Source organism: Pezoporus occidentalis, unplaced genomic scaffold, assembly GCF_034315485.1.
Source record: "Pezoporus occidentalis ecotype Australia unplaced genomic scaffold, CSIRO_AGI_Poc_V1 ctg77, whole genome shotgun sequence".
Taxonomy (NCBI): domain Eukaryota; kingdom Metazoa; phylum Chordata; class Aves; order Psittaciformes; family Psittacidae; genus Pezoporus; species Pezoporus occidentalis.
In genome coordinates this window covers 3671402-3698102 of record NW_026916126.1, presented here as the reverse complement: position 1 = coordinate 3698102, position 26701 = coordinate 3671402, and the positions used below count along the sequence as shown (strand labels likewise).

General features: G+C 40.0%; 1 long non-coding RNA gene across 1 annotated transcript; it reads right to left on the bottom strand.

The window, feature by feature from the left end:
• Nucleotides 1-4662: 4662 nt before the first annotated feature.
• LOC134155386 (uncharacterized) lies at nucleotides 4663-26701 on the bottom strand. Its single transcript, XR_009961534.1, has 2 exons — nucleotides 26594-26701; nucleotides 4663-6294 (listed from the first exon to the last, which is right to left on the bottom strand). It is a non-coding gene; the product is annotated as an uncharacterized LOC134155386 (long non-coding RNA).

Sequence of the window (26701 nt, the reverse complement as noted above, 5' to 3'; positions counted from 1 at the left end):
ATACAGTGACCATCACAGGACTTCAGTTATATCACTCTTACTGCATCAGGTAAGCCACAGTAAGCTGTTAACCAAGTCTGATTAAATACTTATACTAGTTTAGTTCAACAATTTAACTTGCATTAGCCTGAAAACTGATAGTTCCATTTAGTGAGTGATTGAACTCTGCACAAACCGTGCAACTCGGCGTGCTAGCATAAGCTGTACCAATAGCTGAAAGCAGCTAAACATATGTCAGCAACAAAGTCACATTCCTCATGAAGCTGTCAGACCCCAGGACTACGTGGCAGAAAGGATCAAGAACCTTCTGCAAAGCATGCAGACAGGCCAATCAAGAACACGTACAACTTTCACGTCTTTATCTAGCTGATCTATCTGTAAGTAAATAGAGGAAGACATTAGGAAGGGTTGTTGCAACTCCTAGTCCTACAGCTCATGAGTCAGTTCTGAGGTAACCATGACAAACACTGCCACTGTGCTTTGCAGCAGTCGCTTAGGCTTACAGAAATAGACAAAAGCCAGCGGCAGGTTTATTTACTTTTACATTCATTCATTTTTTTGCTTATTGGAAAGGCTACAGTTAAAAAGCTGAGGTATTCCTGACTGTGCTGCTGTGATTTTAAGGTCTTTTATGTGGATGTTTTGCAAAGATTGCAATTATCCAGAGTTATCTCAGTGCTCCATGTAAGGCTACAGGACACGCTCTTCTGTGTGTATATTGCCTAGGTGAACTACATGAAACAGACAAGATTCACTCAAGGAAAGGAATAGCAGCTCCTGGTCTCAGCACACAATACCTTGTTCAGCTGCCGGTAAGTACTTAGAACAGGCACAGCTCACCTGCCTAGACTATACTGCAGGCAGGGAAGAGGTACAGACAAAGAGAGGAAGAAAAATAACCAAAACACCTGCTATGGCACGTATGTCTAGTGGTACAGTATACTGAATTTCTAGAGATGAGGGGCAAGGAAGCTATAGATACTTGTTTCTAGGAGATACATATAAATTAAAAAAAAAAAAAAATAAAAAAGGAGAGTTTCCTATGCTTTTCATCAGTCCTTTCCCTTAAATCTTTCCAATGCTTCTCCCTCCCTAACATCCTCAGCATCCACTCAGTATTGGTTGGCCAGCTTTGGGGCACAGGAAATTTACCTAATGATTCAGCCCAGGTCCCTTCAGGACTCTGCACTTTAAATAAAACTAAGCTTTAAGGAGATATAATATCAATGTGTTCATTATGGTGATGTGTAAGTGTTCCCCCAGCAATTTACTTATCTTTCCAGAATTAATGTATAAGTGTTTCAGAAGATACTGTTTTCTTGTAGGTAAAAGAGAACTGGAGATTCACCATATTAATGATTCTGCAAGTGTCTTTAGATGGGAGAATTAACACCTACAGCAGGCAACATGATTGACTTGAATCACAGCACCACTAACTTTCAGGAGCTTGACAGACACTAATTTTGGAAAGGTGTTTTGCATGGAAGACTGGCATTTAGAGCACATGGAAGATAGAGTATGTGCGGGTGTTTCTTAGCAACCTACAGAACAAAACTTTATAAAGAGACAGAAAAATTACTAACTTAAAGGATAAAGTTTGCTAATGTGTAGGAGCAGCAACTGTTCCTCAGAGCCTTAAAATTGAAACTCACTGTTGTATAGACAGCCACTACTGGCGTGCAACTTCCTTGAAGTGTGATCCTCTCCTAAAACAATCCAGCATCTTTTTCGAGCCTCTACTAGAAGCTGTAAGACACACAGCAAGAGAAAAATGTTGGTATTAAACTGGATCTCAAGGGTTTCTACAATTCTGATTATGTACTTTTATAAGCAGCTGGTTATCCATGGACAGGATAGGTTCAGAAGTTGTGGGGCTCTCCAATGCCAAGGACCACTTGGGCTCAACACCTCTTTGGTGGAGCTTTTGTTTATATACACCCACAGCCAAAGTTCAGCTGTTTTTTTTGGCTTGTGTTTTTTTTTTTTTGGGGGGGGGGGAGGGGGTTGGTGTTTTTTGTTTATTTTTACAATAAACTGGAGAACATTTCACAGTACAAACAACCCCACAACTGACAGGCACTACAAATGCTCTTGCACTGCATATAAGCACTTCTATGCTACACAACTTGTTTTATGACCCATGTGAAGGGGCCAGAGAGACATGACACAGAGGTGCCAGGGCCGTCCATCTTGCCTGAAACACTACTTCAGAAGACCGATTTCCACTGCTAACTCTGAGGGATATTTACAGAGTAAAAATACACAAACACACCAATGTCATTCAAGTCAGACGCCAAAGTACATTGCTAAGATAGTACTTCTGGCAAGGAGTCCCAGGTGTGTATATGCCCTTTAAAAATTGCTTGCTCATGCTGAGGGGAAGAAGAGGTGCCTGCTGGAAGGTTTCCAAAAGACTGCCCTGACCTTCTATGGAATTCCTGAGTGCTGAGCGGAGCTGAGAAGACAGCAAACCACCCAGTTAGCCTGAGAAAGCATGTGTGTACAAGACACAGAATCAGCTCAGTTATTCAGGAGAGAAGCAGAGATCCAAATTAGAGAAGGTTTCCATAGTTTAATTACAAGCTACCTGCCCAATGGATGGAGCTCTCCTGTTAGGAATGGCTGTTCACACTTCTGGGCAATAAAAGGAACCCATTCACTATTCTGTTCTATTTAAAGCATGGTTTTGTTTTTTGATCACACCACCCCTCAGTCCACCCTTTTAAATTTGTTATGGCTGTTTTACAAATTTAATGACTCCAAAGTTTTTCCTGAAGAAACTTGCAGAATTGATTTGTCACTACCATGTACTGATATGGCAGCATGCGCTGTTAAGAGTGCCAAGGTCAGACTTGATGCAGCCTTTCAGTTCCTTGAATCTTGTTTCACATAGAAAAAAAAAACATAGCCAAGAAAACACAGCTTAGAGGCCAGAGATATTCACCACAGAATAAAGAAATAGTAGACAGTGAGGCTTTCCTAGTAGTTGTCTACAGCCAGAATGTAAAAATACCATTCTTCCTGGTATTAAGATTTAAATAGATAGTCAAGTCAATTCTAAAAGTCAGAGAACTAAAAGAAATATCAGTGTGGGAAGACAGCACACAAACTGAGACACAACAGAAAACACAGAATTACAAAACTGCTGTGATCTTCTCTGATCTACTGGTCCAAACAGATCCAACTGCCACTGTTGTCTTAGTTCCCATCATTTGCTTGATTTGCTTAGTGAGCTGTACAGGAAAGGGGGTGGGAGGGAATTAACTCTGAATGCCAAACTCCAAGCTCTGGCTTTTGGAGAACAGAGATATCTGAGATTTTTACCAGTTGTGTTCTCACCATTGACCTGTCTTCAGATATGCTGCAATGAGAGGAACAGCTCTGGCCAGGCAAGACACTTTCCCTTCTGAGAAACAGCATGCACCCTGGTGAGTCCTCAGCATTATAAAAATATATCCAAGGTTGTTGGGAGTGAAAGCTCAAGGTAAATGGAAACCCTTAGAGTCCCATTAATAAGTTCAAACACGTGGAAAATGTTATGTCACAGGATCCCGTTTCCTCCATTGAGGCTGAAGGAGCCTGCTGTTAGCAGCCATTTAATCAGGAGTAGTAATGGTACCCTCAGCAGGGGATAGGAAGGGATAGGCATTTATGCCAGTTTCACTGAAGTACATACAGAAGAGAAAGAACAAAGAACTAAAAAATAAATATCACTGTAGGAGGAGTAACCACTTTTACACATTTCCATTAGCTATGCTGGACATGGAAAACAAAACGAGAATCTCAGAATTAGGTAACAGAGGAGGGTAAGCTTTTTTTTGCCTTTTTTTTTTTGCCTTTTTTTTTAAGGTGTCTGTGTACAAAGGCAAGTAGCATGACAGAAAAATAAGAGGAACCAGAAGTACCTGCCCACAAAGGGGATTTTGACATTGCAAGTTTAACTGAAACACAGCAGGGAAGTGAAACTGAATAGGAGAGGGGCTTGATATTGCTTCTGAATTGCTTTATGGTGCTTGCAATATAAACAGTTGGGATAAACACACCTTACTCTGTCATGAATCCTTAAGAGCAAAGTTGAACAACTATAGACATAAGAGCAAAGCAATGCTACAAAAACTGCCAATATCTTAATACTATTGAAATGAGCCACAGAAACAGTGCAGAGTAATACAGTGCCACTTCTATGACTATTGTGCATAAGCTGGTCAAGACTCAGAAGGCTATATGGAACAAAACATCAGTAACAGCACTGAGAAAGTGCCAGCTAATTTTAAGAAGACTCAGCTATATCCAAGTCTTTACCAAATTTTCATAGTCAGAGACCTAGATGCCAAGAAACTGGCACTGAGGAAAACAACATACAGAGCAAGGGATAAACACTTGTTCAACCTTAACAAGCAGCTTTCAAAGATATACAGACAATGCAGTTATTCCAATGGGGAGTGATTATTTGCACCAACTATTGGCTGTAGGCAACTGTCTGCATATTTTTATTTAATACAGAAAATAGTAAGTGAATGCAAATTTCTTGAGCTCAGACTGATGCAAGTATTGAGGGGCTCTCTCCAGTAGGCACTGTAATGGACAGCTTTATACTCCCTAGGTCCTGGAAGACTTGGTGCAAACCTAGTTTGACAAGAATAAACAGGAAGAGACACACAGTTCTCTGCACAAGAAGTTTTATTTGTTTTAACAAAAGCACAGTTTTTAAACAGCAGCATTCAATTAGGAACACTTATGCCTTCTGAAGTGTTGCCCTTGAAGAGTTCTGGATGCCTGCTGATCTAAAACCACCCATGTATAGCCCAGAATGACAGACAAGCTTAGCCAAATCACACACTGCTTCATTCTGAGAGGTTATCACTACTCTCCCAATTTCCATGGTGTAGTACAAATGGAACAGAGCTTGCCAATGAAGGGTTACCATACAGACATCACTGTACAAGCTTCCCCCTTTAATACTGTGATTGCAGTCCAGATCTGAAAGGACAACACTCCCCAGCTATTCCAGGCCTAATCTTCTCAAACTGAAGCTGCCTGCTTCATTGCTGTATGGCTGGATATGGTGCACAAATGAAGCCCACAGGTTTTAGTGCTGCTCAAGAAACAAGAGATCCAGCTGGTATCAGCACTCAAGCCATTATCTTACTCCTCCCGTTATTTCTAATCACTTCCTGTATATAAGCCATACTATGTGTAGCACATTAAAAAAAAAATCATACCTATAAATAGCTCCTCACTTTCTTCTCCAAAAAGAATTTCCCTAACTGTACAGCACACACACTTAGCTCTCCATCTGAACTAAAAGGCAAACTAATGGTTACACAGACAGCAGTCATTAACTGCTGCCTGACAGCTACTCACACTCAGGTGGCTGAACACTTCAATCCCTTGAACTTTTTTTTCTTAACTAGTTTCAGACCTACCCTGGCTCTGAGCTCTAGTTGACATTGGCTGGATCACTGGGGAAGGCAGCAATTGGATGTCTACTGCATTGTCTTCTTCAGAGATGTAAGGGAGGTAACTTGACCAAAGGGAAAAAAAAAAACAACAAACAAACCGAAAAACCCAAAAAGTGCGTAGATAACCCTCCACTTCGTATTTCCAGGCAGCTGGAAACCCAGCAGACAATGTAGCTGTTGCTTAACAAACACAGAAATCTACATTGTATGCCAGGTTCATGCCCCAAACCTGGACAGTCTTCTCATACAACTGACAAGAGGGGAAAAAAAAACGAAAACGAGAACCACCTGTGCACATCACAGTACATTTGTGCACATCCCAGTGCATTTCCTCTCCTAATGAGAGGCAGTTACACAATAAGCCAAAGTGCCTGTTTCAACACCTATCCTTTTCAGGAGAGGTTAAAGATTCTTCATTGAAAAAGAGTGAAGTCCAGCTGTCTTCTTAGCTCAAGTCTGCAAATAGTCTCATCAATTTGGACTATAACAAGCCCCAGCATTAGGCTATAGAAAAGACTGTTGGTTTCCAACACAACATCCATCTGTATTTAATCCAGTTCTCACAGTGAGGTAGATCCAACAGATATCCCATCTTTTATTTGGGGCCACACCTCAGGCATTAACTTGTTAACTCTGTGAACTTGCTCTGCACCCAGGAGAGAAGACAAAAATCCAACAAAAAGTCTAGATAGAAGATAGGAGATGTCATCAGAGACCCAGTAGCCAGATGTAGCTGCTGATTGTAAAGACAGAATCTACACTGACTACTGAGCGATTGATGGGCAACTACATGTTCTGGGTTGACCGATCCACAGCATTAATCCGATATGACCTGCAAAAATAATTAGGAAAAAAAAGTAATCAGTATATGAAACAGTTATGTAAATAAGTCTTCTTAAAGAATTTTCTACAGTTGCTATCGCACTGTGGTTTCTTGTGGACAGTAAACAGAAAAGTCTGTTGCCAGAACAGTCAGCTCAGGTATGCAGTCATTAGCTTTTATAGTTAAAAAGTACTTGCAGTGTTCTTGTATCTTTATTCTAAAATAACCTGTTTCATCCCCATGTATTAAAGACGTGTTCCCAAAAGCTCACAAATGTGAAGCAGAATAACAGCAGAACCAAGTTAAATTTCTCCTTAATCCTCAAACAGTATTATGCAAGATATGAATTATTCAAAACCAGGCTGCTCTTACCCTGTCAGAAAGGACATTCAGTAAATAAAAGTAAAGGCACAGAGGTAATCCTGAAATGGGGAAATGCATCCCACATCACAATGTGAAAAAGTACAATTCCTTCATAATCCAGCAGACAGAAGGAGGGGAGCTGCTTAGAGTTAACTTCTATTAGAAAGCAGTGAAGCATTAAGTCTTTGCATAAAAATTCCCATTCATAGCAATTTGAAAACCCTTCACCTCTGCTGTCAAATGAAGGAATCCCCATTCCTCTCCACCAGCTCAGAAACAGCTATAGCACAGCACAGCTGAGAAAAATCCCAGTGGACACTTGCCTAGGTTGGCCTTCTGATGGTGACTGAAATATACTCTAACAAACCCCTTGAAATTTTCAAGTAAGAATTAAGATTTACTGACTTATTTCTTACAACATAAAAGACAAACAGAAAAATAACCATCAAGTATAACTGCTCATTAAGTATCTCAAGTATTTGTTTAGGTAAAAATTTTGTCTGGGAACTGGCGAGACTTTCAGCTTTAGTGACAGTATTTTAACACTGTCACTAGCCTGGTAAGTGTTTCTTGAAACACATAACCATAACTAACTGTAATGGTAAGAGCATTTTTATGTATTTTTAATAATTTTTAAAGCAGTTTTACCACTAATCTTCAACTCTTTGACTAGAGTACAGCAATAATATCCGTGATTAAAAGACTGGTCTATTGGAAAAGAAATAACTGGAACAGCTTTCTTTCATATATTTCTGGGAAAGAGTGGCTGCTGTTATGCTCCCAGTGTAGGAGAAACACAGCATTTATTAAGCATGAATCAACATTATTTAATTCACATACAGTACCTATGCTAACCTCAGGAGCTTGCACACCTGCCAGAAACTTCCCAGGAATAAAGTATGTAATGCTGAAACATGGGAGCAGCAGACTGAAGCTGGGAAATGAATACTGGCACTTCTCTGCTGAAGAGCTCACCTCAGTGATTTGCATAACTCATTTAATGCAGCCTGTCCAGTTCTCTCTTCTTCTGTAGGCAAGTTTTACACTTCCCTAGCTTCAATCCTCGTCAAGACGAGCCAACATAACCCTTTGCTATATTGCCACCATGCTCCAGGCTAGGGACAGCCATTCCCAGCTTCAGAGCAAACAACACTCCCAGCTTCACCCTCAGTTCCAGCCTAGCAGCATGCAGGAGGCAAGGGTCATCCTACCCTATCCCATACAGGGACAGAGCTTTTCCACCACTGCCACTTCTGGCTTGTGGCTGCCCAGGGAAGCCAGAGGGAATATCTCCTCTTTGACCTTCAATCAAGCAGGCTTTTGGAGTAAGCTGGAGAAAGTACAGTCACTGTGTCTTCAAAGAGAGGCCAAGAGGTTCAGACATCAGATTTACAAGACTCTGTTACAAGTGTTACTTTTAAATTAGATTTTTTTTTTTAATTTAATGAAAGAGCTTCTAATCTATTATCAACTATTCAGTCATTGTGAGTTTTAGCCAGATCCCTTGCAATTAAGAGGAGCAAAGGGAAGAGCAGAGCCTTTAATGCAGACATCACCCTCTGTCTAGGGCAGGCCATGCTGAGGGGCAGCCACCAAGCAGCACTTCCTCACCACCCCCTGACTGCTGAAGCAGTGGGGTGTGCCTGTGTACCCCCTACAAGAGAAAGTCAAACCCCACAGAAAAAAAAAGGAAGTTTTACTTCAAGTCCAGAGCTCTTGCAAAATAGGAAAGGGAGGTGGTTTGTGAACATCTCAGATCTGGGAGTACTTCACATGTATGTAAAATGAAGTCCCAAGCTGTACCATAACCCTGGGACATGAAGCCTGACATCCAGTTGAGCAGTGTCTGGGTTTGATATTTGTGCAGGGACGAGTCTTACTGCTTCATGAAAGCAAAAAATACCAAGTTATTGAGGAAAAAGAATCATCAGCTGTCATACATAAAACCCATGGGTAAAGCTTTCGACACTGGTGAACTGTACTAATATGAAGGTTTATTGCCAAAAATATAGGAGGCAACTGTGTACCTCACCAGATCTAGTAAAATTTAGGAAAAACTACTCTTCTGGATGTGTACTGTGCATCAAGGCAGGTGACAAGCACACTCATGAACTCTTAACAGACTCATACCTTTACTTGCTGAACCAAGATACGTTTAATATGACTGAATGATCTTTAAGTAGATCAATCAAGGCAAGACAGGTCTCCAATGCATTCATGATTATGCATTGTCCAGTTTGAATAAAGTCAGTAACTCAAGTTTTTAATCAAAGGCCTAGCTGTTGAATTGACAGTAAAGAGAACAAACAGGTCCTCATCAACCAGTTTTGCTGTGGGATAGTCTCACATCATGGGTTAATAATATTTTAAGCATAGGGATGGCACTGGCAAGCATTAAAATTTGTAATGAAAAGAGGGAAAAGCTGTTCAGTATAAAGACCAAGGAAAGTGGGGAAGGAAGAAGCAAAATACCAGTTATTTGGGTTTGAAAAATAGTTCTTCCCATGAAGTTGAATTTGATAGTATTTTTTGTTCTGGACAGCACTGCCACAAGTGTCAAATGAACCAAACACAAATAAATAGTTGCCATTTTACTAGTTTGATTAGAATCCATATTGTGATATTTGTAAGTGGGGCAGGTGATGTTTTCAATAAAAAAGTGACTACCTGCATGTTAGCTTCAGTAACTTTCCAAACAGAAAGCCAGCCAGCATCTCTGCAAGTTCAGAGCTGACTGTTTCAGAGAGACTTAATAATGCAATCATAAGGGACAGCCAAAACACTTATATTTCAGTGCACTGACACTGTAACTGAAGAAATATTTCTCCATGCTTAATGCACAATACAATGGCATTTCAGTGTTTACCAAGCACGCCAAGAACTTCTAATTACCTAATATGAACTCAGGCAAAGAGCCACTATGTCTTAAGTTCTGAATTCAGTAAAACAGATGAGTGCATTGTTTCAACCAAGTAGGCATACACTTTATAAAAGGAAATGCACTTTATAAAGGAAATGCATAACTGTGGAGTTCAGCTGTTTCGCAATATTCACTACTTAATGAAATGGAAAAGTTAACCAAGGCAGTAACTTTTTTTTTTAAGCCCCACAGTAACGACAGAGAAGGTGAAACCAACATTAAATACAGGTGTTCAATTAAAACACATTCTTACACACATGAATTCCTCTGCAGTTACATAATTATGCCACAGCCAGGATATCTCTGCAGCAAAGCATGATTCCAGTGATCCCAGCTCCTGCATACCTCAGACCCTGTGACTGCAGTGGTCAAGCCCATTCAGACCAGCTGATGGTCACTTGACTCTGCACTATTTATACATTGCTCCATTAAATGAAGCTTCTGATTGGGCTGAACAGATTTACGAAAATCCTGCCCAAAACATTTTTTTAAATCACTTTGCCAGAGCACACTAGTATGAGCAAGTCTAGGGAGGTAAAAGAGTTGGCACAGCCTTCTAAAACAATTTCCTAAAGGCAAAACCACCTGCATTCTCAGAGGCCAACTAACTAGGTTGGTTTTAAACTTGATTCCTGATAAACACAAACACAGTTAACTCAAAAACAGGTCCTGGTTAAAGGTAACTTCACAAACAGTCTTTGATGGATTTGTTACAAATAGATAAGAAACTGGCTAAGTTGTAAAACCTCAAAAAGGATGCTGTAAATAATCAAAAATTGCAAAAATTGCAAGCCACCCCCCCCCCCAACTCTAAGTTACACAGGCATAAATACATTTGATATGGAGTTGAGCAAATTGTTCACTGAAATTGATGGAATAATGAATAACTGAGCCTACAGAATAACTGAGCCTATAGCTCTGAAGAGTGGCACAAAACTTCCATGGAAGGGTATTAGGCATGAGCTAATGTTCCTAAGCCAGAGGCTTCCGTATGCTAAGTAGTAATGAACTTCCTTTCTATGATATGCATTCAGTTGTCAGCTATTGTTAGTAAGTGCTCATACCCCAGCGTGTTGTAACTGTCCATTGGATGATAATCTGAGAAACTGAATTAATTTACTGACCAAATCTCAATTTTATGAGCAGAAAGGTAATGTAAAGAGAGTACACAGTGACAGTGAAGTTTCTGTTTAGGTCCATGGTGTTAAATAAACACTTTGCCAGAGGATTTCAGCTCAGTTCTTTACAAGACATATGGAAGGTAGCCTTCTGCTACCTGGCATTACAGAAACACAGCTAGATCTGTTTGTGTGGACACAAACCCAGTGTTTCTAAGCTTAAGGCAGGGTTACAGCAAGGAGATTACCTAAACAGTAAGGAGGTGTGAAGTGAAAAAACCCACCCGTATTCCCCTCCTTTCCCAGCCTGCATGCCCCTGGATTCCCCTTTAACCCACACCTATGCAGGACCCTGAGTCACACACTGTCGGCAGCCCCCATGTCCAACAGGTTTGCCAGACTTACCACACACATTACAGGCATACATCAGAGTATAGTGTGTATATGGAAGACTCCCGCCCAGCCATTCAAGAGCCACGTAGTTGGTGCGCACAGCATATCAACACTGTTGCCGTAGAGATGCTAAGCAAGATTCACAAGTGCCAAATAATTTTATCAGATATTTAGCTATCTTATCTTTTTCTAAACAGCATCCATGCACCTTGAAACAGCACACCCACAGCATGCCAAATATTAACAATTTGACTAGCAATCCAACTGAAACATGAGTAGAAACTAAATGATTTAAGCACAAAATTCTGCAGATATGATTCATCTGAGATTAACACTAAACATTACTGAATTCTGATGCTGCCTGAAATTACTCAAACAAGCCTCTCAATACTCCTACAGCACATAACCTTTAATGGCTGGGCTATGAAAATCCTACTATGTCCTTATATGCCATTTAATTCAAGCTACCATGCAACGTAAGCTTGCACAGATCTCAGTTTGCATGGAAAACAGGGACCCTAATCTTTGACAACTCCATCATTTATTCATGCTGGGTATCTATGTGCAGAGAATATCAGCAAATGAAAATATCAATGTGAAATGGCAACCTAGTGAATAAGTAAAAGCATGCCAGGAATGAGACAAGTCTGATCCAGAAGTCAGATAACAAGTTGAGTGGCAGCAATTCCTAAGACTAATTCCCAGCACTGACAGCGAGAACCTTCTGTATGCTCCTCAAGGACCTCCTTTAAAGATAATTACTCTTCCAAGTGCAGTTAGTACTTACTTCAGAGGAGAAGCGCATTCATGTGTTACTTGAACTGTGCAATATAATGCACTTGATTATTCAATTATGGAGATGATGTTACAAAGTCACCTGGTCCTGTATCACACCCTATGCAATAGAAGGGTGGTGAACATAAACTTGTTTACTGTTCTGTTCCCCACCCTCTGCTCCTAATCACCTTCCTGTGAAGTGAATTCAACTGGGGGAGGTAAGCTAGCCCCCACCACACCCCACTTTCAACCAAATGTAATATGTAGTTTACTACATTTATGCCATGAAATTATAGTGTTTCCAATCACCTTACTATTCTATGAGGAAAGCAAGTCTGCAACCCCAAGAAGTGGATAAATTAGGAAATGAAACAATGACTATCTAGATACAAATTTTAAACCTATCAGTTGTAAGCCTGACTGTAGGATGAGAAACATGGACTACAGGCATGGTTTGGGCATTGTTTCGCCTCATGACTCAGAGGGACTGGCTTTCTCCCTCTGACACATGCAGTTGACAAGCCACCTTCCTTCCCCTAGTAAATGCTAGAACCATCCCACCAAGAGGGAGAACAAGTCCACCTACGATGTCAAACCAGTTATGCAGCAGCAAACTTTACTCTGGAAACCCAAGGGGCAAGTTACTTTACCCACATACAAATTAAGAAAATGCGGAGTCTACAACTTCAACAAAAACATACATCTTAAGTAGTGCTCAGGTGGACATCTAAGAGGGGTTATTAGGGAGCATTAAAGCCCTTAGAAGCCTGGAAATCTGAACAGAAGACCCAGATTACAGTACAGATGCAGTTAAGGTCTTCAGAAACTTTGAAATTAAACCAGAATCAGTATTCTAGGTAAGTGTTCTCTAATTTTTTTTTTTATTTTTTTTTAAAGATAAAGCACCTTACAAAAGCAAAAACTGAAGATCACAATTTAAGTGTTAAGCAATCTTTACAAGAAAAGTCTGAAAGCCTGGGATACATTTTATTTTGCCTGAAGATTATCACTTGACAAAAGCATGCTACTATGCCAGAGACCTAAATGCGTATGTTTATTCCACAGCTCAAATGCCTTTGCTTCTTTCAGACCAGCAGAAGAACAAGTACAATGTGCTAAGAAGCTTCACAAAATAAATATCTATTCAACAGAACCAGGGCTAGTATTTACTGATAGTAAATGTGCATGAAATAATACACACCATCAGGTCACACAGGTTACAAACACCAATTCACACAGCTCTAGGCAGGCTATATTCTATATGCAACTTAAGAGAAAGCAAATATAGCGATGTGCAAGGGACAGCAGCATCAGTGCTGATACTGAATTTCTTATTCCAGATTTGTACTTCCAGGCATGCTGTGGAAAAAGTCACACAGCTCTAGCTTTACAGGTTAAAGCTCCTCTGCTGGTTAAAACATACAAACGATCAAGGGTGCATAGCGAAATGAGAAGATTGTGTCTTACTCAACCAATCACTTAAATGAAGACCCCCTGCCCCTTCCCTATATATAAATATACAGATATGTACAAACACTTGCACTGGAATGATGAGGTAAACATGGACAAACAAGTGCACTAGCAGGAGAGATAGATGGCTGTCAGTACTACTTTACCTTCTTCAAGCATTTAAGCAGAAAGACCTATTTGGACCCAGGACTGTACTACATGGGCCATCAGCCGAGTTGTTTAATAAGCTATTAACATTTGAGTGACATATGCAAGTCAAAGCCAGACTGCCTACTGCCCTCTCGTGCCTGACATCATACAGGTAATAGGAAGTAGGCTGTATCCATCACTGCAAAAGCCCTCTGTAGGTACTATTAATCAGTCAGCTTTTAAAAATGTCACAGTAAGGTAAAAAGGAACAGAAGTGTGGGGTGAATCCCAATGCAAGAGATGCTGGCAATACTACTACGGCTGCTGCTAAATTAAAGGCTACCTGTAACACAAAGATAACTTTGGTGTGGTTTAGCAACCTAACACTAGAAGAGAGATAAATGGGATACTGAAGAAAATACATAAAGCCACAAAATCAACAAGTCAAAAAGTATGTGTGACCACAGAGTGGTATGATGATTTAACTTTTATTTTATTGCCTTCGCAAAAAGGGTAAACACAGATCCTGAAGACTGAACTTGTGGAAATAGCTGGGGCAAGTGATGCAACTACCATGATACAGAACAGGGGAGACACCAGCTGGAGAAGTATCTTCTCCCACAGTAGATACAAACTTCAGGCTGTTGTAGCCACTCAGAATCTTGCAAAGATTCTCTTCCAGTTTTTGCATAACATGAACTGGTTTTAGACCATCTACAGGAAAAAGACAAAAACTAGCCAAGGACTGTCACTGTCTAAAATCTAACTGGAAAGAACCAAAAGATAGCTCTTTAAGTACCCAGTTCATTGTTGTGAGATACTTCAGGAATATCCAGAGATTCAAAAATATAACCACAACAGACAAATGGGAAGCAGTATCATTCTTTGCTAAGTCACCTTAGAACGAAGGCAGCAAATTCATTCAGGGCAGGCAGAGACTATGGTGGCAGGAATTCACAGTACTAAGAAAAGGATAAGGACTAGCATACCACTGGGTTTGAAAAAGGGCACGTGAAGGGAAATCCTGAATGGTACAAAATATCAATAGTATTTAATCTTGTACAAATTGCTAATAGGTTCAGGTTATGATAGGGCAGTAGACTATACTAATCAAAGTAGTCTCAGTTTTGAACAGTATATTAAACAGTATTATCTACAGTATATTAGTATTATATACAGTATATTATCAACAGTACACTAAACTAAGGCCTTTTTTAATCAGGCCTACTCCAACTCAATACCTTTCTACCCAAAAGGGCTTTTTCATTACTAAAAATACAGCATGAAGAAATGATAGCAGAGTATACTCTGAAGGCAGAGTTTTAAAGACCAAGCATCCAAGCAGGACAGACAGGATAACCAATCAAACAAAAACCTTATTGTACACGTAAATGCTATAAATACTTCAAAAGCACAAAACTCAAAGCCAACTCAGGAGTTAAGTATGAATTAGCAAGCAGACGATACAGACCAACCAGTTCACATGTGCGTTTGTGTCAGTATTGTGAGTGAAGATGGCACTTCTGAACAAAGATGGTTTAACAAGTGAGGTGGTCACCATCTCTCTACAGCTGCAAGACATACTGACATAAGTATGTCAACACACGTTGTTTGTTTAAAATAAATAAGTATCAGCAAAGTTACATCCATTGCAAAATAAACTACTTAGTCAGGTATGTGTCAGATCCAGTATTGCAATTAAATTTCATCTTTGAAGCAAAACCTCTAGAACAAGATTCTTATTACAGGTCATGATGACACTAAGAAAGCTTAAACATGGCCATATTAAATTTACATCTCACACTGTGTACTTTCATTCATATCAGATTAAGAGAAGAAAAAGGAAAAGTCTTTGAAGTATAATTCCAATTTAAAATTCTAACTATTAACACATTTTTAAAATGCCAGGTAAATTTGCCCTGAGAAACCATTTGGTGAAGTCTAGGTACACCTGGTATTTTGCAATGCACAGCAGGAACCACTGTCAAGTAGCCAGTCTCATTAATCCTCACTCTCTTCTAAAGGTGTGGGGGAAAGCCCAAACAAAAACATGCACATTAATACTTCTGATAGCCAGCAAGGATGACAGGCACTCTTGACTTCCATTCTATGTCTGCTAATGGCATGATCAGCTTCAGACAAAGTCTTACTTCTTTTTATCTCTCTACCTATAAGAGATTCACAATTACTGCTGTGGACATGTGAAGTAAGGCATAAAATTCCTTTTTTCGGTCAAAAACCATAAGGCGGGTTGAATACCTTACAGAGTCACTCACCTACAACCTCTGGAGTTACCGATAACAAAGCTTTTCTACTCTAATTGTTTTCTACCTCTACAAGTACAGTTAGCATTATGTATAACACACAGGTTTCCAGATGAAAGACCTGGGAGTTTTATTTTCCAACACACACAGTATTTTGAACAGCATCAGCAGCATTTTCTTCTAAATGAAGTGTATGTTGCCATTTGGAGACTTGCTTCACTGTGCCACTGTAGTAGCCTCCTAAGGGCTCCCATGGCAAACATCTCCCTTTGCTGGCAGAATGCCTCATCCAGCATCACTGGGTAACCGATGGGGAAATCCAGTGCACTATACAAATACAAACATCAGCACAAGATAACAATTAGATGGCAGAGTTGCACATTTCAGTGAAGTAGAGGAAGTCTATTAAAACAGTCGTTTTGGAGAAAACGCCATTCAGAGCCTAGATCCTGGTGTATTCATAGCTTCCATAATCACAAGAATCATATGTACAAAAAAAAAACCCAAAACACTGCATAAGTCAGGAAGAACTGTGGTAATGTTATTTAAAAAATATGCCATTCTAAATAGGGAAAGATTCAGAGTACCAGGTAAGCATTTTGACTGAAAGTAACCAACCTGACATCTAAAAAAAATAATAAAAGAGACTCCCTTTTAATAATTGATACCTTCAAGAGAACTTACTCATCTAAAGCTATATATTAAATGTCGGAGGTACAGTACAAGTAAAGTGGTTTGTACCACATTTTGCCATAACAACTGGGAAACAACACTACAGGTTCTGGTGGGTTTAACTGCATTTGGTATTACTTAAATGTGCTGAACAATTAAACATGGAATAAAATTTGTCAGAAGCTGTTTCTAGCTACATGCGTAGCTGATGTACCGCCAGTGGAGTAGTGAATCAGTAGTACACAGATGTATCATTGGAAATTCTCCTGAAAAAATAAATGGGCAATTAATCTCCAGGACAAGAAGCACAAACTGTGAGGGAAGACAGACTGAAGCAAACAAGCATTCCCATCCAGCACTGTTCGATTTCTGTTAGTGGTAGCACAGAGGAGTTCAAAGTTCACTTTCACAGTTGATGTGGGTTTCCTTTAAGATGCCTGGAAAATGACTATGTTGACCACATCCACATTCTGAAATACTTTTTTTGAGAACTCCCTAACGAAGCTTCAGCCAAAGGAACAGGAACTGACTCATTTGTACAGTACCCATCCACGGCACAGTCACTCTCAGATGCGTGCCCGAGATGCACATGGGCAGGGATAAAGCAATTGAGATTCTTATTTTGAGAAATTTAAGTTAGGGATTTTGTATTGACATGCCAACACTCTACATAAAGGTGTGCTCACAAAGAATTTTTATCACTACATGCTGCCAATGTCAGTGTCAGCTCTACTACTGCTGTTCTGAACACATTTATACACAGAACTGAAGACTGAGCTGTGCTCAAGACCATTAGTACTCCACAGTGTATTTTACTATTAGCAACTCAAACTGGCCATGAAAAAGAGATACATGAGCCAGCATACTATTACAACCTGTACAAAGAGTTAAAAAAAACAAACAAACAAAAACCCAACACCCAAGTGTATCATTTCAAATGAACTTGACTGTATATACTGTGAATCACTCAATCCTAGTTATGTTCTACTGCAAGATACGGGAAACTTGAAGGATTTAACAAATCATTCCAACATTTCCATTTGTCAATCTTCAGAGCATGACAAAACAGTATGCAGTGAGGGAGGCTCTGTACAGGACTTGTATACTACCAACTATCACCTTGCGGCTGTTAGCTATGTATAGACATGCAGAAAACAAGCATCCCATTAAAAAGTCAACTTTCTACAAAATAGGTCACTAAGGTAATAATGACACTAAGTCTTTGTTTAAACCCACTGAAACTGCACTGAATCATTTCCCTGAATAACATCATAATGAAGTGGGTGTGTTGTTTTAAAATCAAGGTGTCTGCTAAGCAAGATTTTAGCAATTTTTGATTATCACTATATCCCAAAAGCGTAAGACTCATCTCCTAAATTCTATAAAAATTGCACTTACAAGATGCCTAAGAAGCATCTCCGCACCAAACAAGGTAGGGAAGGTAAATATGGATTCCAGGAGGAAAACATCTTTGGTCTGACTACAGAACTACATTGCTCAGGGTATCCATTAGAATCTTTGCTGTTTGTATGTAATTGGGCCTCTGAATGCAACCCTTTAAGAAAAAAGGTTAACCTGACATCCCTGGATAGTTCCCCCCAATTTTTTTGGCTCTCCAGACTGTCACAAAGAAGCAGCTTTATCTAAAACATAAAAGTGTTTTGTTTTGGTCCCGTCCCCCCCCAAAGGAATATTTGACTAAGCTTTCCTGCCCATATCTAGGCACTTTTTAATTGATGTGTTCTTATGTGGTATTGAATTGCATACTGCTCCTCCACCACAGAATTACAAGCTCTTAACCTGAGCCAAGAAGTCATAAAGTTCCAGTAGGACAATTCAGCAGGCAGCAGAAGTATATTGAAAGTACTCAAGCCAATCTGGTTATAATATCTGGAGTTACACATTATCAAAGGGGCATTCTGGCCACAGTGTGCACCTCTTTGAGTAGAAACTCTCAGTGAAGATACAGCACTCGGCTTGTCAGTACAGCTTTTTTTTTAATCCCCCTCCATAACAGATCAGATAAACTAGCAGGTATTCTGTGCTTAATAGGAGAGCAAGACAGGCCATGCTACTTCATGGTTAAGAGGCAATTATAGATTTCTTATTCAAATATAATGCCACCTTCTGTACTCATTTTTTAGTATATGATACATGTATCTTTCTCATAGGAACTTTTGCTATGTAACAGTTCTACAAAAATATATTATTTCCAAGAAAGAGACATCCAGGTAGGATAAGTCATAAGAGGATTCTTTTGTGGCATAAGAAACAAGTGGTACATTTCAGTTTATTACATAAAGGTACCTCCTACAGTAACCTCACTGCTATTACTAATGTAGCTATTTGAAGACATTGTCTTTCACATTCAGAAGTGAACCATTCCTTCCCATTGTTCTGCTTACTGAAAACGGCTGAACAAAACCAGCAAGGCAGTTGGCAACCTCGAGCATCATCCTGACATCAATGTACTTTCACAAAGATTGCATACGGATTTAGAATCCTAGATGTTCATTCTTCTTACAGCCATAAACCAGTTCTGAGAAAGCACTTTGTTTTTCTGAACATGGAGTGAGATTTTTGCCTTCTCCAGCTTCTGTATTACAGAAGGTAAGCAGCACCTGTTTAATATTCCTCAGTTAACAGTTTCTAAGCAGTTCCAGAGAGGCAACCGATTGCCCAGCTAAAGTGGTGCCACTATTAAGAGTCAAGCTCAAACTGCACTAGTTTGACCAAGGATAGCATTTTTATGTTCTGTCTGTGTAGACAGAAAGTGTGGGTATCATCAGTCATTTCAACCTCTCAGCCATCCAAGCATCACAGAGTTGGCCTTCTGAGCTGACAACAGTAGTGGAGACAGGACAAGTAGTGGCATTCAAGTAGACAACTCCCTTAAAAGACACATAAACGACAGACAACTTCCACCAAAAGTCTGCCTACACCAGGCAGCAGAGTGGAAACAAAGCTGTCACTTGACTTCCAGTTCCTCACCCCAGCCACGAGTTACATCCTCTTGTCTACTCGCAGTAACAGTTACTCCCAAGCGTTAATGACGCTGCAGAGCAGTACGGTGTAGCCGGCATCTAATAACCAAAGGTCAAAAACCTTTTAAGGATGCTCAGAAACTAGAAGAAAAATTTCCTTAAGCAAGGATCAGGGCAGCTCCCCTATAAAGCAGTTTAATACTGTCACAGGTCATACTGTAGTTTTGGCTCCTCCAAGGGCATCACCATTCCTAACACCCCACTCTCCTTGCATTCTACTCAGGCACTCCCTATTACAACTGCAAGTACTATTATGCAACTTATGTAGCACAACATTTCCTATAGTTTCCGGAAGAAAGGATAAACATTGGATTTCATCCTCATTCCACAGCTGCTTTTGGGGAGGGAGGCCTCCCATACACTCCTTCCTCCCCTAAGGAATTTCAGAGGAGGAGCAGAGCTCTCCCAGCCAGGGCTCCAGCCCAGCTGCAGCAGTCCCCCCTGCAATGTGCCTACTTCAGCTGCCCCCCACCAAACTCCACCAAGCCACATCAGGCATTTTGCCTGCACATCACTTCTTGCAATGAAATAGCTGCCCATTTAGGGAGCTGGCACCCTGAAGGCTGGCTTTGCTGCCGTTGGAGGCAAGTTGGAAGTGCCAATTATTGACAATAAACGTCTCATTCACCAGGGACTACATCAAGGGTAGACTTCATTTTTGAGGCTCATTAGTAACCACAGTCCAAATTGATTACTAGCACACATACTCAAAGCACAACCAGTATCCAGCAGAACACTATTACTCATTTACTTTCTGAGAAGTCAGTGCTTTATCAAGCACAAGAAATACCCTCAAGCTTTTGAGGAGACATATTCAACTAATTCAGAAAGAATTACACACCAATAAGTGATTAGTGTTACTCATCATTAATGGCTACATTGATAGTACTTATATATTATGCTTCATTAATTAATTCAAAAGCTTAACTTTGGGCAAAGTTTTGAAGAGTTAAATATTTGTTACTGCTACATGAGGATCTCCCCCATGCAAAGGTTATCATCTTACTAACTAGTTAACTTGGTTAGAACTTGTCCAACTTGCAACATTTGCCTGAAAGTTTAATCTTCCCATGTGTTAACTAGTTTAAGGGAATAACTCAAAAGACCAAATTTTCAATTATTTTAAGATCTTCAGACGCCTCCTGAAATAATCGGGACACTCAAGTATCATATCTCATAAAATTCCTGAATTTTTCATCCTTTTTTACTAATTTGCTATCACACAAACTTTCCTTTTCTGCTTGCAGGTGGATACTGGCAAGTATCTTCTGGTTTTAACACAAAATCAGGAATGTTCATATAGTCACATGATCATCTCCCCTTCAAAGCATTCAAACACCATTCTGAAAGGTGCACCTCCAAATGCTGAACCTTCCTTATCACAGTATCATACCTTTTAACCGAGCCTGAAATTTACTACAAAAGTATAACTTGGTTCTTTTAAATATTTTCAGTGTTATTTAGGATTTTGTTTAATGTCTGTTCCCCCCCAGTACAAATTAAGAAGACAAAACAGGCCCCTCAAAACCCCAACTACTTCAAGTATTTTTAGTGAACATATAGACAGCAATTTCTAATAGAAACCATTTCATGTTTATTGCCCAACCACACACTTGTTAGGCAAGGGCAGCAAAAGATTAGTAAAATACAAATATTTAATTATTCACAAGTCATCCAGACCTGTGACATTTCCCTTAAGGTGTGAACAGCTGGCTGCACAATTCAGGCCAGATGTTGCTCTTAAAATCAGCACTGATTTATAAACATGCAGTTTCACCATGACCAAGACAGCTACAAAATTGCACAGCACTATGCACCTATTAATAGTAGATATTTCTGATGGTGAAGAAAAGTGAAACATCTGGTTCAAGATGATTATGAAACAGATAAATCTCATCACACAATAACTAAAGAGCATAACTTCTCAACAGCAGAGGCCAGTATGTAAGAAGGAACCCAAATGTCTGCAGAAAGATACTCACACATGCATTAGACAGTTATTGTAAAGATGGAATTTAGAATGACAATTAAAAGGCCAACAACTTTTTTTAGCTGTTGACCTTAATTTTTATAATAACATTATTAAAGTTATTAGAGAATAACTGAAATCTGCAGATTCACTGGGAGAGCTGCATCACTGTTGAGTACTAAAAGCAAGCATGTACTATCGTAATGCAAATAAGCATTTACATATCCAGAACAGTTTTGGTTTTTTTTTTTTCTCCCTCATCTACAGAGATCTTCAGAGACAACTAGAAATTATCAGCATGGATGCATGCATTAGTAAGAGTTTGGCCTGGCTCAGGACAAAGCCAAATGTTTTAAGTTACATGTGTAGGACACTACATGGCTTCTGAATGTGATCGGCAAGATAGCAGCAAAACCTGCAACGCAACTACTCTGGCCTAGAAAATTTTATTTCTTGAGTGAACATTAGAACAGATCAACCATTTTGTGCTCCAACAGAGAAATAAAACACATTTTAGGAGTAGCACAGAATCTGAACAGAGGTATACAAAAAGTAGGCAAGTATTTCCATTTAGAAACATACTGCCTGCTCAGTGTTTCTAGACAACAATTCTGTCAGATCATCAGTTTCCCTGGTTCAATACCCCACCTTATAACAGACAGTATGAGCTGTGCCACTATGCTGGTGGTTGTTTTTTCTGTTTTTGTTTTGTTCTTTTAAGACCAAAAAAAACCTACAGCTTCTTTCCTAAACTTAAATGATTGCTATCCAGCTGCTGTATACTATAGTAAAAGATGAAAATTCTCACCTTCAAAAAGAAAGACTCGCTAGAAACAGTAATTTCTAGGAGATTACAGGCAGTGCTGTCCTGTGAACCACAGCCAGTCCCACCTTTCCCAATCTCTATTTAGGCCACAAAATGATCTTATTCTTTGCAGGGGATGTAACAGTGCACAAGCATATCAGCTTGGGGAAAAAAAGCCCCACAAAACCAAAACCACCACCAACAAAAGACAAACACACACACAGAAAAACAACAACAAAAAAACCCACCCAAATAAACAAACAAATAAACAAAACCAAAACACCTGCACATAAAAAGAGATTTAAACTTTTCTTCTTGGGCAAATAGTTGCAGTTCAAATTTATCCCTAGGAGTAGCCAGGTTAGGCAGCATCTTTGTCTGGCAAGCCCACAGAAGGTAAGCTTCTCTGAAAGGAATTGTACAAAATGCCCAAATCATTCATCTTTAAGAAGAGGTCAGAAATACAGCCATCAAGATTTGCTTAAAAACTGTTAACCTAACCCTTTGGGCAGGATGATGGTCCAGAGAATCTCTTATGTAACATATAGTTCTTTTTACACCCTCCATTTGTAGGTCATCACTTCATCATCAACTTCAAAGCCATCCAGCAACTCTACAAGGTGTCTTGAGTCAATTCATTTTTAAACTTTGCTTCATCTATCTGAGCCATAAAACCAGATTTTCTGTCCTGTGACTGTTGAATTTCTAAGATACTGGTATTTTACCAGTAAATCATTTACTTAAATCTTTACTGCTCATCAGCTTTTATGAGCAATACCAGATATTCACAGAAATGAGCTGCTGATGATGTTCTGGCATTATGAACCGAACCCACTACAATTTCATTTATCATGTGTGTAGGAGACAGGAGTATTTAGCTATACACTCCACCTCAGTCTGCCCATCCAGCAGCTTAGTTTTAACCTTTTACTCTTTTTAGTGTTGAGGAATTTCAGCAAGATATTTAAAGTAATATTAACAGCCTATCACAAGCCTGTCCACGAACTACATCTCTTACATACATATTTTGAAAGGTGTTTCCTCTTTCTCACAAATCCCAAGGACCCATGTAACATTAGTTCAATTTTTCAGCTCTTGTCGTGATAATTTGTAAGAATAATCACATGTAACAACCTGATCACCCTTCAAGAAAACTATTTCAGTCTATATTACACTGCATTTCTAACAGGTAAAGGTGCAGAAGAACTATCTGCAGTTATCATAGTTACAGATGGGTGAACAAAATGTTCCTGCATTTATATAGAATGGCTTTCACATAAAGAAGCCGGTTTTCAAACCTCAGCACAGTTAGAACATAAAAGGGAAAAAATAACTTTACTGCTTAAATCTGCAGTCAGGATAAATAAGAAGCAACTCCTTCCCTTTACTATATAATAAATGTAATATATCAGAGATTGGAAAGAAGCATCCTTTCCTGTTAAAAGCTTCCCCTAAATTAAGGCTATCTAGAAGTTTAGCAGCTAACCCCAAAAAACAATTCCCTAGCAGAGGAAAGAGTAATGCTCTAAGAGGTGGTAAACCACAGCACTACCAAACGCAATCCCCCACTGCCACACTTTTTGGCAGGAGGTGAGGAGGGTGGTGGTGTATAATCTATTCAGACACTGAACTGACCTATGTAATCTAACCAGTTCAAGATGCTATAAAGTGGAGGGGGGGCATACTTCATGCTCTGGAAGTTTCCATAGGTCACTGAACCTATTACAATGATTTCTTATCTTCCGTCACTCAAAACCCCGTTTGGTTGGAAAAAATCTATCTGTATCCAGGAGGTGGGTGTGTGTGTATATGTCACACGGGAGCAAAGCGTGACATGCACCAGCACATGGGCTAAGAATAATAAAATTAGTAAGGAATCCAGAATTTGCTGTCATCCAACAATTACAGGTAACACTATTCAGCACTGTTGTATCACAGAGGCAAGCATCTTCATACATACATATTGCCTTGCCATCCCCTCAATCATCCATCCACTGCTGAAGTGCTGCTAAACAACTGAATAAACCAGGGCTAGAAGTGAACCAGCCACATTACCCTTTCAGTATCTAATATGCCAGCTGACACAGCCTACAGCTGCTACTGCAAAAAAAGCTAGTTTTATGCATTGTTCATGCCTACCCTTCTCTACATCAGTAAAGCACCACCACTTGCAGTAATTAATGAAAATTATCATCATTATGATACATAGAAAAATTTACTTGTGGCAATTTTAATTTCAGATTTCCCTCCCTCCCAGCATTTTGTAATTCCAAGTGTTTTCTTTCTGTAAGAAAATTTTTCATTACATATGCTCGCAAAAAAGACAGCAAAAACATACTAACAGAATGAGCATGAAATGTGGTTTTGCATGAGATCATATACTACAAAACGTAAGGGGTTTTTCGTAACGAATAAACTGGAACAGTCAACAATATGACACAAACCAAAATACAAGTAACAGACATGATCTAAACAGAATTATACTGGAACATGTTTGTTTAATTTCCAAAAATTCAGTTTATGCTTAAATCAGTCAGCCTTCACCTCCTACAAGTATTCCAAAACAGGTGAGTGAAACCCAGTGGGAGGTGGCTGATCACTTCATTAATAGACAACAAATCAACTACAATTACATTTTTCAAGCTTTGACTATTTAAGCAGAATAGTATGTGCTTCTCATTTTGGGGGAAAGCAGGGGGAAGGGAACAGGGGGACCTCTGGCAAGAATGCTAACCTTATGAATTCTTCCTCTGGAATTTTAATTGGTAAATCTATAAGTAAAAACGTACCCAGCTGCAGGGAGCTGCTCCCCAGCCCAACCACAATCACAGACCCTCAGAGCTGACTGCTCAAGCCTGAAAACAGAGCCTTTTCCTTAGGTGGTGTCCAGCCACACCTGAACTAAGAAGGGCACTCTGACAGCAGAAGTTGGGTTATGCTCTTCCTGACTTGCAAAGGCATAGTGCCTCTAGAAGACATGCTTATCTCAAAATCTGTTCTTTTTATTGCTTCTCTTATTAGACATTTCCTACTCATTTTTGCAATAAATTTAGCTACACAAGAACCTTGAGCTCTATTTTTATATACAGCATTGTTCAAAGAGCTTCCGAACATTGTATTAGGAAAGAGAGAAAGGCCTTTGAACAATTGAGACAAGCTTCAGGAGAAATCTAACCTCAACTCCAGCAAGTTTCTTTTTTCCTTTTTGGAAAAATCTTCACGTGGGCAATCATGAGAAATGAAAGCAAGGGATTTAAAAATAAGAAAACGAGTGTTTCATGCATCAGAACCAATAGAGAAGAGCATACTCTTGATGACACCTTTTAAGCTACTGCCAAGGCTCTTTCTAAACACATCTTTTAGAAGTTACAGCTCAGAAAGCAATAATAAAGCTCACAACACAGCAGATCTGGAACATAAGTTACAGTTTCCACATAATATATCCACTCTTTATTGATGAACACACAAGGTTTATAATATATTACAGGCACATCTCTTCCTCATCTGACTTGGCAGGCAGTTTTCACAGTAACAGTTAATGTACCAAGGCCAGGTTGGACGAGGCTTTGAACAACCTGGTCTAGTGGAAAGTGCCCCTGCCCGTGGCATGGGAGTTAGAACTAAATGATCTTTAAGGTCCCTTCCAACCCAAAGCATTCTATGCTATTTAAACATAACTGAAAGAACCGTTTTTATATGCACTCACATGGTAGCTTGGTTTCTTTAGTGTTTCTGCGATCACACTATATTCAAGAGCCTAGTAAAAACCAAAATCCTGAATATTGAGATTGACACATGTATCACTATATTTCTACCTTGAATAATGCCTCTGAACTATATTACTTTTTTTTTTTTCTAAATACTTAAGAAGATACTAAGTAACAGGCACGTGGGAAGCTGTATCTAGTTTTAACCTGCAGAAAGCAAGCGATTCTGCCTAGCTCGTGATTTAAACTCACTCCAGCTTCCACATCCGAAAAACACCAGCTAAGCAACCGGTGAGGAGCTGCCGCTCCAGCACTCCTCTCCCGGGGGAAGCAGCACCAGCCTCTCCCTGCTCCCAGGAAACGTTTCGCTCCCCACAGTCTGCACCTGAGCACCGAGACCCGCGCTCCCACCTTCCCGGGACAGGAGCTCACCGCGACAAGGAAGTCGTGGCCACACGTGTCGCGGTGACTTTTATCCGGACGGGGACCCGAGAAATGCCAGGGAAACTTCCCCCTCCACGAAAAGGGGGGAAAGGCGTAAGCCACGGAATCCCCGATACCCTCCCTCCCCTATAAATGCGCTCGCCTCGCAGCCCGCGATTAACCGGGAGCGCACGGCCATAGCACAGACCCGATCCCACCTCCCCTTGGAGCGGGCCGAGTCGCTCCTCACTCACCGGTGCCGGGCGGAGCGGCGCTTCCTGATGATAGGAGTCTCCTGCGAGCCCCGCCGAGAGCCCCAGCCAAGGAGCGGCCGTGCTACCGAGGCGGCGGGTAGGGTAGGG